Source organism: Salvelinus alpinus, chromosome 12, assembly GCF_045679555.1.
Source record: "Salvelinus alpinus chromosome 12, SLU_Salpinus.1, whole genome shotgun sequence".
In the NCBI taxonomy this organism is placed as follows: Eukaryota; Metazoa; Chordata; class Actinopteri; order Salmoniformes; family Salmonidae; genus Salvelinus; species Salvelinus alpinus.
The window spans coordinates 43,939,655-43,954,667 of record NC_092097.1 but is presented as its reverse complement, the minus strand read 5'-3'; positions in this window follow the sequence as shown (position 1 = coordinate 43,954,667).

Here is a 15,013-nt window from a genome sequence, read left to right as displayed (position 1 = left end):
TAAGAAGAAAAAAAAGAAAAAAAAGAAATAAAAGTATCAAATAATTGAAGAGCAGCAGTAAAATAACAATAGCGAGGCTATTTACAGGGTACAGAGTCAATGTGCGGGGCACCAATATTTCAGTGTATGTCACTAGTATTTCAGTGTATAAGTCTAGAGGCCACAGGGACATTACCATTGAGGTAGTCTTCATCACTCGCTTCCTGTGTTTATTGCAAGTGGAAGCGACTCATTAAAGGATTGTGCTGGTTGGTTGAAGCCGAGGAAGGAAGAGTCAGTGTAATTAATTTTCCAGTGTGGCTTGACCATGGTGTTGTGTCATAGTTCCTGAGTGGCGCAGTGGTCTAAGGCATTGCATCTCAGTGCTAGAGGCATCACTACCAACCCTGGTTCAATTCCAGGCTGTATCACAACCGGCCGGGATTGGGAGTTGCATAGGGTGGCGCACAATTGGGCCAGCATCGTCCGGGTTAGGTTTTGGTAGGCCATCATTGTAAATAAGAATTTGTTCTTATCTGACTTGCATAGTTAAATAAAAATTAATAAAATAAAATAGTTCATTTCAAGCCATATCACTGTTAAGAATCTCCCTGCAGACCCCAAGCTTCAACTCTAGGATCTCTAACCTTATCTACACCCGGTAGATAGGTTTGTCCCCACACAACCTGTCTCTGAGGAGATAAGCGTCTCTTCGGCCTGTATCCAGTTTTTTTCTGTGGCCTTATGTAGCTGTATAAAGGAAACTAACCTAATCCTAGATGTCTATTGGGGCTGGTTTGAAGTGTTTTTTTAAATTTTTTTGTTGATTCTAGCAGCTGGTCTCTTGGAAACAGATTAAGTCTTTATCAACCTACAGCCCGTCCATTTCCTTACAGACAACAAAACTACCCAATTGAGTCATTAGCATGCAACGCCTGGGAACTTGTTTGATTGATATGAGACAATGAATGAGAAATAGCTACACAACATCATCGCCAGTTTTATGTTGAAAGAACGAGACGTGTTTTTTTATGAACGGCTTGTAGTTTTTCTCCAACACAAACATCCTCACATTCGTGAGCTAACGTGAGCATCACAAACATAACTGTCCTTCCAACTTTAACTCAGCTACAGTGAGTGAAGAGGAACAAACAAGCCTAACTGCCAGGGTATGATATAGCGAACACTACACACCCACAAACCAAACCCCCTTTGATGCAAATCACGTGTTTCTTTATGAGGATGTGGGAAAACGATCCAAAATCAGTATGTTCAGCCCCCCCTTTAAAGGGGTTAAAAAAGTGTTGTTTTAAAAGTCTAGCAAAACTGAAACAGAAACTGTCCGTAACCTAATTGTTTTGTTCTCTATGTTGTGTTTCCATGGTGATCAATGATACTTGTTTTTTTTCTTGACATACACGTTATACCATTTTGATGTACACGATGAGTTGTGGAACGAATCAATGTGAAAATCAACAAGTTGTAGTTAACTTATGGACTTGCTGTTTAATGAAGTAGATGCATGAATAAATGTATAAATGTATGGAGTCTCAGTGGGGTCCATATTACCCGACAGACATTATAGATTCACAATGATTTGAGAGAAATGAAGCACATGTGTTTGCAACAACATTCTCACCTCCTTCACATTTTAATGGTTCTATATTTTTCATTCACTTTTTTTATTCTAGTGCTTCTTTTTTAAACCTGTTTGGGCTAGGCATCCCACTAGCGGGACAACTTCCGGTGAAACTGGAGGGCGTGCAAAAAAAAAAATGGATATTAAACATTTAGGTACATACAAGTTTCTTATATCAATTGAAAGCTTAAATTCTTGTTAATCTAACTACATTGTCCGATTTACAGTAGCCATTACAGCGAAAGCATGTCATGCGATTGTTTGAGGACAGCACCCCACATCAGAATATTTTTCCACCGGGACAGGTTTCATAAATTCACAAATAGCGATTAAATATTCACTTACTTTTTGAAAATCTTCCTCTGATTTGTCATCCAAAGGGTCCCAGCTATAACATGTAGTGTCGTTTTGTTAGATAAAATCCTTCTTTATATCCCAAAAAGTCTGTTTAGTAGGCGCCATCGATTTGAGTAATCCACTCGTTCAACATGCAAAGAAAGGAATCTGAAAATCTACTCCTAAACTTTGTTTCAACAAGTCAAAATATGTTTATATTTACTCCTCAGATACCCTAAAATGTAATCAAACTATAATATTTTTTACGGAAAGAAGTATGTTCCATAGGTAACCGATTTTAGCAGGTGCGTTCTGTCTTCATCGCGCGCACATATACAAATTTCCAAGACTGTGTCTCTGTACTAAAACTCATATTTGTTATTTGTTTTGGAAGTTACAAGCCTGAAACCTTGAACATAGACTGCTGACACCATATGGAAGCCATAGGAATTGCATCCTGGGAGCTAGAATTCAGTATGCCCCTACACTTTCCATTGTAAGAGCATGGGCTCTCAAAACAATGAAATTCTGGTTGGTTTTTCTTTGGATTTTCTCCTACCATATCTATTGTGTTATATTCTCTGACATTATTTTAACATTTCTACAAACTTCAAAGTGTATTCTTTCCAATGGCATCAATTATATGCATATCCTGGCTTCAGGGCCTGAGCAACAGGCAGTTTACTTTGGGCACGTCATTCAGGCGAAATTGAGAAAAAGGGGCCTAGCCCTAAGATTAATATGATGTATCACTTCAAAACAACTATAACTGTAGCGGACCAAATTATTAATTAGGTAAACAATAAGCTTCTATTTTGAGCGTGAGGGATCAGTGGAAGACCACAGGCAGTAACGTACCTTCATGATGATTGACAGAATCACATAGTATGAGGAGAATAACAAAGAACACAATGTCACAGAAACACAGCTGTCTGTTACAGCAAAGCTAGGATTCATTTGCAATGATTATTAATGTCTCATTGGATTTTCTTCCCAACATCGTGTGTCACGGATCCCTCCGGAACATTCATTACACATACCTGGCTCTTATTCCCAGTCATTAGTAATTGTATAAGTGTGTCCTTGGTTTACCATTGTCCTGTCGATTATTGTTACAATGTCCGTTGGTTGTGTGGGTACCTGTGCTGTGTGTTTTGGCTTTCGTGCCATTGTGGATTGCGCAGATTATTACGGGTCTCGTCCCGTGTGATAATCATTGTGCTCTTGTGCTATTTATTCAAGGTACTCCTCGCTCTTTTGTTTGGGTTTCAACCCTGTGTCTTGTATGTTGTTTGTTTGGTCTTCATCCCGGTGCCTTTACACGGCACGCTGTGATTTGGGTAAATTAAAACCTCTATTACGCATTCCTGTGCCTGTCTCCCGACCCTTTATACCGCCATGACAGAATAATCGACCATTATGGGAGACTGCAGGAATAGCCCGTCCGACAACACTGCAACTGCTCCGTCCGGCGCCGCCGCATCTTTGGAGCTGCAACTGGGACGTCCGACATCGCCACAATGGGTCCGTCCAACGATGCAACTTCAGCAGCTGCAACTGGCCCATCCTATGCCGCCACAACCAATCCTTCCGACGCCACTGCTATTGGTCCATCCTATGCCGCCGCAACTTCGGCAGCGGCAACTGGCCTATCTGACAATGACGCAACTTCGGCAGCTGCATCAGGTTCTAATTGACCCGCACTGCATTCCTGTGATCATCCTCGAGGCCAGAAAGACATAGACAGAAAGAGAGACAGAGAGACAGAGACAAAGCAATAGTACATGCGAGTCCCTTTTGAGGTACAATCAAATGTAATATTTAAATGCAACCTAGAATAATTTGTCATTACAAAAGCCTTTTTTTTTTACTAATTTAACCAGATACAGTACTGAATATTGAACAATGTGATCCAAGCTGACAATGAGTATGTTTATATGAATAGTCAGAGTAAGAAACAACAATTCACATGACCATAGCTGTTTGATTATTATCATGTGCATTGGCCACATACAACAGTGCCACAAGAATCGTTTTTTTCTTCTTCTCAGGATTGCAATCTTAAACCGTGATCATTTTACCCATTGTCATTCAAGTGTTGAGTCTCCAACAAAACAAAGAACATGATGCATAACTCCAAACAGCCTCCCCTTCTTTCTTCAACATGAATGCTACTGCACTTTATTTGCTGAGTGCCATTTCCCAATACAATGCAGGTTGCCTTTGATAACGGGAGAGAATATAAAAATCTAATTTTATAATTCAAATTAAGCAATTAAAGTTTGCGTAATAATAACCTCTCTGACTATTGTGTATGCAGGGTTTCTGTTTGGGAGCAACATGGTTGTTGAATAAACCCCTTCGATCTATCTCACCTCACTGAAAGGGATCAGAGGAGGCAGGTTGGTTAATTCCCCTCCTTTAATAACAGAATGGCCTGTGAGGGGAAGTATCCGTATGTTGGTACTGTTTGAAGGCCAAAGGTGGCCATTTTGTATTCTGCAAGTTGATTTTTATTTGTTTATTTTATATACAGTATATACTGTATATTTCATCTTACAAACAACAATACAATACAGACAATACAAATGTCCGCTCCCACAGTGGGTGCTCTGGTCAGAGGGTGCTCTCCCACAGTGGGTGCTCTGGTCAGAGGGTGCTCTCCCACAGTGGGTGCTCTGGTCAAAGGGTGCTCTCCCACAGTGGGTGCTCTGGTCATTAAACTACCCATAACTACCAGGACCAGCAGACACACCGCGCACAGCATGAAACTACCCATAACTACCAGGACCAGCAGACACACCGCGCACAGCATGAAACTACCCATAACTACCAGGACCAGCAGACACCCCGCTCACAGCATGAAACTACCCATAACTACCAGGACCAGCAGACACACCGCGCACAGCATGAAACTACCCATAACTACCAGGACCAGCAGACACACCACTCACAGCATGAAACTACCCATAACTACCAGCACCACCAAACCATAAACATAAAAAACGAAAAGTAAATAGTCCCATCCCCACCCTCACCCCTGATTGGAGGACCTCAAACATTTACACTATACATTTGTGTATATAATTATTCCAACACTTATCAATTCCACCCTTCAGACAGACACAGATCAACCCATATTTGCCAACTGTCTGACCAAATGTCCCTAAAAATAAACATTTTACCCAACAGCACAATGATGTTTCCGACTGTGGTTCAACAAATCCCCCAGCAATAGTGTGCAGGTCAAACCGCACCCTGATATTATGGCAGGGTTAGTTCAATTTGCTTTGCCCCTAAAAACCTGGTATTAGGTTTGTGTTGGGCGAGGGGTAAGCTGATCCTAGATCTGTGCCTATTGCTTACAAGCAATTTCTACCTGGCACTAGAGAGCCTATGTGCTTTTCACAACAACCTAGCATTGTGCATTGGGACTTAAACTCATGATATTCTTTGTTGTTAATTTTACAGACACAAGCAAAGGACATTTCTGAATAGATCAGTGAATGACTACAAATGTATTATTGTTCATTTATTTCTGCGAAAGAGTGAGAAAGCGAATGAGCTTTGAAGTGAGAAAGTTAGATGGGTGAAGATGAGACAGGGACTTTTGTTTAGGGAACATTCTCAATCTTGTACAAAACATCAGTGTGCTCATTCTTCTAAACTGACAAGTCAGTAAAAAGAGCTTTCTCTCTTTCCGACGTCTTGATTGAACTAGTTTAATTAGTTGAAATACTGTCTGAAAAGGATATTTCATTACAAGCCCTTTTATTCAACAAGAAAAAAGCATTTTTCCTTAGATGTAAATTCTCCATTGCTTCTACTCAACCCTGCTATTTGCTTATCTCCGTAATGCCTTTTCTTTGTCACTCAGATTTTTTCAGCGTTATCCACATAAAATGATACATTATTTTGCATTCTGTAAAACATGTATGCTCAAGAAATTAACAGGAAATTAATAAAAATGGCCAATGTGCCATTAATAAAAATGGCCAAATATGTGTACAAAAGCTATTTTCTCTACGTAGTGTTGAGGGGGGTTGTCAGCATGAGCCGTGAATGTAAGAGGATGGTCAGAGGTGGGTAGACACAATGGAGGCTTGTTAAATGCCCATTGTTTTCAATTGGTATGAAATTCATAACAGGAGACATGTATGCGTGATGGCATTCCTGGGGTTCATATTTATATGCCAAAGTTGTTGAACAATCGGTTCATGGTTTGCACTTACAAATTACCCTATGCTGGAGAGGAGACCAGTTTATTACACCGTCTTGAACTAAATTGTCCAAATCTTGTGGTAAATTGATCTGTACTGCTGGCCTTTGGATTTCATCCAGAGCAACAGACAATGCTCTGTGACCCTTCACAAACAAGTTTAATATTTTGCTCATTTTTTTCTTACTTTGACAGTCTCTTCTGGGACAAGAATACCTGCAAGTGCGATCTGGGTTGTGTCCATTGGGGAACCCATTGGAAAAGGTTTTAAAATGTTTTGCAATGGAAAACAAAAATGTGTGTTTCTTATTGGACAAGTCCAGTTAGTCGCATCCTGTTTCAGTCTCTTTTCTTCCATTTGGTGCCTTATGAACACAACCCAGGCTTTTAGTACTTTAATATAGCCACACAATGCTAACATTAGCATAGATTAACACAAAAAGATAGGCAAAAATGTTGCAGACTGCAGTAACTATCAAGTAACTGTAAAAAGCAAATGGAAATCTGTGTGTGATTCATCTTTTCCACTACCTTTTATGCAGCCATCTGCCTTCTCCAATCATTGTCAAGCAATCTTAAGGTTTATCCACCTGCTGGATGTCATTGGGCCCTGGTACGTTAGAAAACCTTGGTGCAACAATAACTTCATAGACACACAGCTAATGGCATCATATACATATGAACTTTTCATCCCTAGCTGCTTCGTGTTCAACAAGGAATAAACGTTAAGTTGTGGCCCACCTGTACATTGCACATTTTAGTACCCTAAGACAAAAGCTCCTCTATTTCTTTATTCCTGAACAGAGGATGTTACAGCATGTGCCACAGAGGGATAGCATTAAAAAGACTGCATTGCTCAGTGCTCAGTGCTGTGTGTCATATCATGTTGATGAAAACATATTTGTCTGAAGTTCCCTGTTTTTTAATTTGACATCATCCACCCACCGTGAGACTTGATGAAGGGTGACTGAGACCATGCCTCCTACATTTGTTCTTCCGTGTAAATCAATCCTGAACATACACATGAAGTACACGCATATTGAGGTACATGCGTACCTCAATGTCGATTGAATATGTATTTATGTATGAATTCTGATCCACCTCACACAATATTGACCCTGGGGGTTTCGACCAAGACAGATGGATCTTAACCATAGAAGTATCATCTATAGAACATGTTCTATTTTTATGGTTATGATCTTACAGTTTTTCTCAATCGCGTACAAGCATTTTTTTGGATTCTATGTTGAGATGCAGAGAAGGAAGTTGCGTTACATCTCAAACATTGTGACCTTCCAGTATAGAGCTTTGCTTTGGTGTGGATTGAGGCCTATCCAGTCATATCAGTTGTATTCCTCCATTGTGTTCACCTTTCCTTATTTCTATCGTGGATTGTGTTTCTGTGCACCAATGGAAAGTCTACAAAACAATGAGCAAATCAGCCAATGTATTGAATACGTGGAATTGGATTGTGATGATACCGATGAATGAATCTTGCACACAATGTGCTACATTTTTATTTTAAATAATTAAAAATCAGGAATAATATATAATTTGATGGGTATGAAATTGTTTAGTGAAATGTGCATAAAAGGAGACTAATTGCTCATAAATATGCACCTTTACATAGTTGTACTTCCAATTTTGATCATCATGATTTAGTGACTGCAATGAAAATGTATTGATCTACTGAGATTTAAAAAAAGACAGACTAACTTTCTGTTTTGTGTGCTTGGACTCAACAGAAATTGTGTGTTCATCTTTTTGCAGGCAGAAATGAATGTATTCACAATTTTTACAGTGTAATTGTTGTGTATATGTTTTGAGAAAGCAATGACATTTACTGTTTTGCAAAATAACAAAGAGTTCTGTAATGTAATATATGTCATCTGACTCTGAGATGCAGTACATAAGCGGTTGCCTACTTCCCAACCCTCCTCTTGAATAGTGTGCAGACTTTTGTTCCATTCCTACCTTAACTCTCCAAATTCACTGAATAAAGGTCCTGTGGAGCTGCTGATTGGAAGAACCAAGGGTGTTAAAGCAGGGCTGGGGAAAAAAAACTGCACACCCTGTAGCTCTATCTTGGAGGAAAGTTGGCAAATTAGCAACTCATGTAGTAGGCTACATCTACCCGTGGGAATACTTTTTTCAATTCAAACAGACCTATGCATTTGACAGGACAAGAACATAGTATTTCCTCTAAACCACCAGCAACTATCGAGAACTTATCCCAAATGAGATGGTGCTCTAGGAAAAGATTATGTGTTCATGCTAGGCTCAATGACATGACAGAGGAATAAACTGTCACCTGATTTTATAATGGCTCACATAGTACAACACTATACCCTAGTGGCCATTATTAGTAATTACACAAATGCGTGCTGACCAAATTGATTGTGTTGTTTAGTTACATAACTATCCAGCAGCAGTAGTGATGGAGGGGTGTCTATATGGAATGTGTCTGATCTGCCCTGCGTTGCCTCTCTTTCCCACGCCACCCCCCAAGTGAGACCAGAGAGAGAGAGAGAGAGAGAGAGAGAGAGAAGGAAGGGTTACTGATGATTGGTTCATGGCCAGTATGTAATAACACTGGTATGGCCTACATTACAAAAACACAAACATCAATCTAAATGACACTGACAAATTCAACCATTTCTAACCGGGGAAGGGTGAATGGCATGTTACATTACATTTTAGATGAAGGCTAGTCTGTTCATCTTTAGGCTAAGCGATAACGGTTATTACAACAAGGAGGATACAATATACACCATATACAAACTTCCAGACTTTTGTGTTTGTCCATTTTTACCTGAGGTAGAAGGTGTGCTGCATCTAAATTTGGAGAACAATCAGGAATTCACAGACAGAAACACATATAGGCCTATACATATTCATAGATCTGTAAATATTCATAGACCTGTAAATATTCATAGACATAGCTAGAGGAAATACACTGAGTATACAAAACATTAGGAACACCTTCTCTTTCCATGACATAGACTGACCAGGTGAATCCAGGTGAACGTTTTGATCCCTTATTGATGTCCTGAAATATTTCTGGGTGATCAGGATAGGGCAACCCTTCTCTCAACCATTTCACTGTTCTGTTCTCCTCAGACAGAGAGCTGTCTGTATGCTGTGTTTGGATACAGTGTGAGCTTACAGACATCGCACTTTACTTATACACACTTATGCACTCACATACAAGTGCACACACAAACTGTCAACAAACTGGTCCTGTGTCTAACATAAATCCTGATTGACACAAACTCTTAACATACTTGAGTGACACCAGTCTACACTGTTGATCTTCCAGTCCACCAGAGAGCAGCTTCAAACCTGAATCTCCTGGGTGATTGTGACTCAGTTCCAGCTCTCTCAGGTGGGAGGGGTTTGACCTCAGAGCTGAGGGTAGAGAAGCAAAGCCTTCCTCTGTGACCACTGGCAGCAGCCCCAGAGACCCTCCTCTGATCTGGAGTATTTCTTCAGGTCAAACACATCCAGCTCCTCTTCTGAAGTCAGCAAGACAAAGACCAGAGCTGACCGCTGAGCAGGGGAAATGTTGGCTTCTGAGATATGTCCTGAACTCAGGTAGCGTTGAATCTCCTTCACCAGAGAATAGTCATTCAGCTCATTCAGACAGTGTAACAGATTAATGCGTCTCTCTGAGGAGGGTATTTCTCTGATCTTCTCCTTGATGTACTTGACTATCCTCTTATTGGTCAGTGAGAGGCTTCTTGTCTGTGTCAGAAGGCCTCAGAGGAGAGTCTGATTGGACTCCAGTGAGAGGCCCAGAGGGAAGAGGAAGAACAGCTCCAGCTATCCATTCTTACTCTGTAAAGCCTTGTCCATTGCAAATCCAGCTGGTGACGCCTCCACATACAATTTAAGAAAATCATCAAGGATAACACAATAAAGCTTAACAACTTATTTCCATTGCAGTCTTTTTGAAGATGGAAAGGGGAAGGGGGAATACAACCAGGTTAGGCGGCGATTGTAATGACAACAGACAATGACAGACAATTTTTGTTTGTTTCACAGCATCCAATAATTAATACAATTTCTGTTCCTAATAAACTATGAACAGGTACATCTTCCATGTCTCACATACCCTTAAAATATAAACAATCAATCCCTAATATATATATATATTAGGGATTGATTGTTATATAGACAGTGGGGAGAACAAGTATTTGATACACTGCCGATTTTGCAGGTTTTCCTGAAAATCCAGAAAATCACATTGTATGATTTTTAAGTAATTAATTTGCATTTAATCCTAGTAAAAATTGTCTTAGGTCAGTTAGGATCACCACTTTATTTTATGAATGTGAAAAGTCAGAATAATAGTAGAGAGAATGACTTATTTCAGCTTTTATTTCTTTCATCACATTCCCAGTGGGTGAGAAGTTTACATACACTCAATTAGTAATTGGTAGCATTGCCTTTAAATTGTTTAACTTGGGTCAAACGTTTTGGGTAGCCTTCCACACGCTTCCCACAAGAAGTTGGGTGAATTTTGTCCCATTTCTCCTGACAGAGCTGGTGTAACTGAGTCAGGTTTGTAGGCCTCCTTGCTCGCACACGCTTTTTCAGTTCTGCCCACAAATTTTCTATAGGATTGAGTTCAGGGCTTCATGATGGTCACTCCAATACCTTGACTTTGTTGTCCTTAAAACTTATTGACGCACGGATCCCGATAGCGGGATCATTTTCGTAAACAACCGCTGAATTGCAGAGCGCCAAATTAAAAGAAAATACAAAAAATATTTATAATCATAAAATCACAAGTGAAATATACCAAAACACAGCTTAACTTGTTGTTATCGTGTCAGATTTTGAAAATATGCTTTACAGCGAAAGCAATCCAAGCATTTGTGAGTTTATCAATCACTAGACAAAACAGTAAGAACAGCTAGCCGCAAATTAGCTTGGTCACGAAAGTCAGAAAAGCAATAAAATGAATCGCTTACCTTTGATAATCTTTAGATGTTTGCACTCACGAGACTCCCAGTTACACAATAAATGTTCTTTTTGTTCGATAAAGATTAGTTTTATAACCAAAAACCGCCATTTGGTTTGCGCGTTATGTTCAGAAAACCACAGGCTCGTTCCGGTCCTGAAGGGCAGACGAAAATTCCAAAAAGTATCCATAATGTTCGTAGAAACATGTCAAATGTTTTTTATAATCAATCCTCAGGTCGTTTTTAACATACATAATCGATAATATTTCAACCGGACGGTAAACTATTCAATACTACAGAGAAAGAAAATGTCGAGCAACAACTCTCGGGCGCATGAACTAATCAAAGGACACCTGACGCGTTTTGATAAATCTCGCTCATTTCTCTAAATAAAAGCTTGAAACTATGTCTAAAGCCTGGTCACAGCCTGAGGAAGCCATTGGAAAAGGAATCTGGTTGATACCCCTTTAAATGGAGGAGGGGCAGGCAATGGAACAGGGATTTTTCCAAATAAAAGGCACTTCTGTGTTGGATTTCCTCAGGTTTTCGCCTGCAAAATCAGTTCTGTTATACTCACAGACAATATTTTGACAGTTTTGTAAACGTTAGAGTGTTTTCTATCCTAATCTGTTATATGCATATTCTAGCATCTGGGCCTGAGAAATAGTCTGTTTACCTTGGGAACGTTATTTTTCCAAACATAATAATAGTGCCCCCTAACTGAAAGAGGTTAATCCATTTTTCCACAGCTTTAGAAGTATGCTTGGGGTCATTGTCCATTTGGAAGACCCATTTGCAACCAAGCTTTAAATTCTTGACTGATGTCTTGAGATGTTGCTTCAATATATCCACATAATTTTCCTCCCTCATGATGCCATTTATTTTGTGAAGTGCATCAGTCCTTCCTGCAGCAAAGCACCCCCATAACATGATGCTATCCCCCCCCCCCCCACCCCCCGCCCCCGTGCTTCACGGTTGGGATGGTGTTCTTCGGCTTGTAAGCCTCACCCTTTTTCCTCCAAATATAACGATGGTCATTATGGCCAAACAGTTCTATTTTTGTTTAATCAGACCAGAGGACATTTCCCCAAAAAGTACGATCTTTGTCCCCATGTGCAGTTTTTTTTTAAATGGTCGTTTTGGAGCGGTAGCTTCTTCCTTGCTGAGCAGCCTTTCCGAATATGTCAATATAGGACTTGTTTTACTGTGGATATAGACACTTTTGTACCTGTTTCCTCCAGCATCTTTACAGCGTCCTTTGCTGTTGTTCTGGGATTGATTTGCACTTTTCGCACCAAAGTACGTTCATCTCTAGGAGACAGAACGCGTCTCCTTCCTGAGCGGTATGACGGCTGCGTGGTCCCATGGTGTTGATACTTGCATACTATTGTTTGTACAGATGAACCTTCAGGCGTTTGGAAACTGCTCCCAAGAATGAACCAGAGTTATGGAGGTCTAGAGTTTTTTTTCTGAGGTCTTGGCTGATTTCTTTTGATTTTCCCATGATGTCAAGCAAAGAGGCACTGAGTTTGAAGGTAGGCCTTGAAATACATCCACAGGTACACCTCCAATTGACTCAAATTATGTCAATTAGCCTATCAGAAGCTTCTAAAGCCATGACATCATTTTCTGGAATTTTCCAAGCTGTTTAAAGGCACAGTCAACTTAGTGTATGTAAACTTCTGACCCACTAGAATTGTGATACAGTGAATTATAAGTGAAATAATCTGTCAAGATGCATAAGTGCTGGAAGTTTAATAATAATCCTAACTAATTTGTTCTGAGATGTCTGCAATTATTTTTTTTATATCTTGGGGGCACAATAGTACCAGGAAGAACATACATAGTTGAAGTGGCACTGAACAAGAGCCCCTGCCAATGTCCCCATTGCATTCCTATCCAGGAATGGCACAAAATATTTGGAGGTTCTAGCCAGGAACCTAATTTTATGGTTCACTTTGGCGATAACATTTTGTGCCATGCTCTCCCCTGTCAGATGGTTATCTAGCACACATCCAAGATACTTTACAGAGTATTTTTCTGCGACTACTATGTCACCTACTACCACCTTAAAATTTGGGGATTTTCCTCAGTTTCACTTTGGACCCAAACAAGATGGACTCTGTTTTCCAAGGTGAAGTGACAGCTTATCATCATATAGTAATTTACTGACATTCAGAAGTTCAGCACTGAGGGCTTTCTCAACCACATTTTTGTCTTTGTGGGAAACCAACAGTGCAGAATCATCTGCATATAGGAAAAGGTAATTTATACAATAGAAAATATACAACTGAAATAAAAGTGGACCCAGCACACTCCCTTGGGGTACCCTGCAGGTCAAGATTTGGGGTTTAGACAGGGTCCCATTCACATCCACTATCTGTTTTCTTCCTTGTGGGTAAGAGCTGACCCATTTTACTGCTAAGTTGTTAAAGCCCATGGCTCTTAATTTGTTTAACAGAATCTCATGATCCACTGTATCGAACGCCTTTTGGAGATCTAACATAACCATACCACAAAACTTCCCTCCGTCTACTTCCTTCATTATGTGGTCATTCAGATATAGGCAGTAGGCAGGTGTCAGTGGAATGGGACTTCCTGAAGCCAGATTGGAGCTCATAGAATAGGTAATGCAAGGATATCAATCTGCTTGAACATAATATTTTCCATTACCTTCGATAAAGCACACAGGATTGAGACAGGCCGATAGTTTCCATGATCTAACTTATTCCCTTTTTTTGTATAAGGGAATGACCCTTGCAAGTTTTAGTTCACTGGGAAAACACCCTAGTTCAATAGACAGATTCACAATGTGAATTACACAGGGGGTGATAATTACCGCAGCATCCTTTAGAAATCTGGCGGGAATGTTGTCAAGGCCCGTTGCTTTGGAATGGTCGAGTTCTTTTAGCCTCTCCAGCACAGTTGACTCAGACACCTTTTCAAATAAAAAATAATCTACTTGAATCCCCTGCTGTGAGTAAAACTGCTGGACATAACTCTGCCCATAGCAACCTGATTGACTAGGTAACTTGCTAACTAATGTATTAGCTATAGTTGTAAAATAGCTATTCAGACTGTCTGCAACCATGGTCTTATCTGATGTAACCTTTCCTCCAATGTCCAAGCTAAGATTGAGAGCTTTGGTCTTTAATCTGTTACTATAACCTAACAGCTTCAGACACTTCCATCATTTACTCGGATTGTTCATTTTCAACTATTCAGAAAGAACAGTGTCAGCTTCACTGTAGAGGTTGATTGTGGTCCAGCCTTTAGACTCACATTGTTGTTGGTGAATGATAGGAACATATATAAAGCAGCAAGAAACTCCTGGATGCTCAGATGAATAAAGCAGTACACATTCTCCTGGTACAGACCACACTCCTCTCTGAAGATCTTGATCAACACTCCTGAGTACACTGCCGCTTTCTGATATCAATGCCACACTCTTTCAGGTTCTTCCTATTAGAATATCAGATTGCCCTTCTCCTGCTGTTGAAAAAACTGTTTCTCTATTGTCATGATGCTCTCTTTATTCCAGTGGGGATCTGTCTCATTTTTCCCATGATACTTCACATTCATTAATTTGGACAGAAATACCAGGAAGTATGTGTACATCTCAGTCAGTGTCTTGGGAATCTCTCCTCTTCTATCTGAATTCTAAATGTCTTCAAGAACTGTAACTGATATCTAACAGAAGACTGGGTATCTGGCGCATGATATGGAGACTCCTTGATGTCTTTACGTGTGAGATGATTCTGCTGGTAAGGTTCTCATCACTGAATCTGTACCTGAAGTGCTCCTTCTGTGGGTCTTTGAATCCTCGTACCTCTGTCACCTGGTGAATACACTCAGGAGGGACCTGATTGGCTG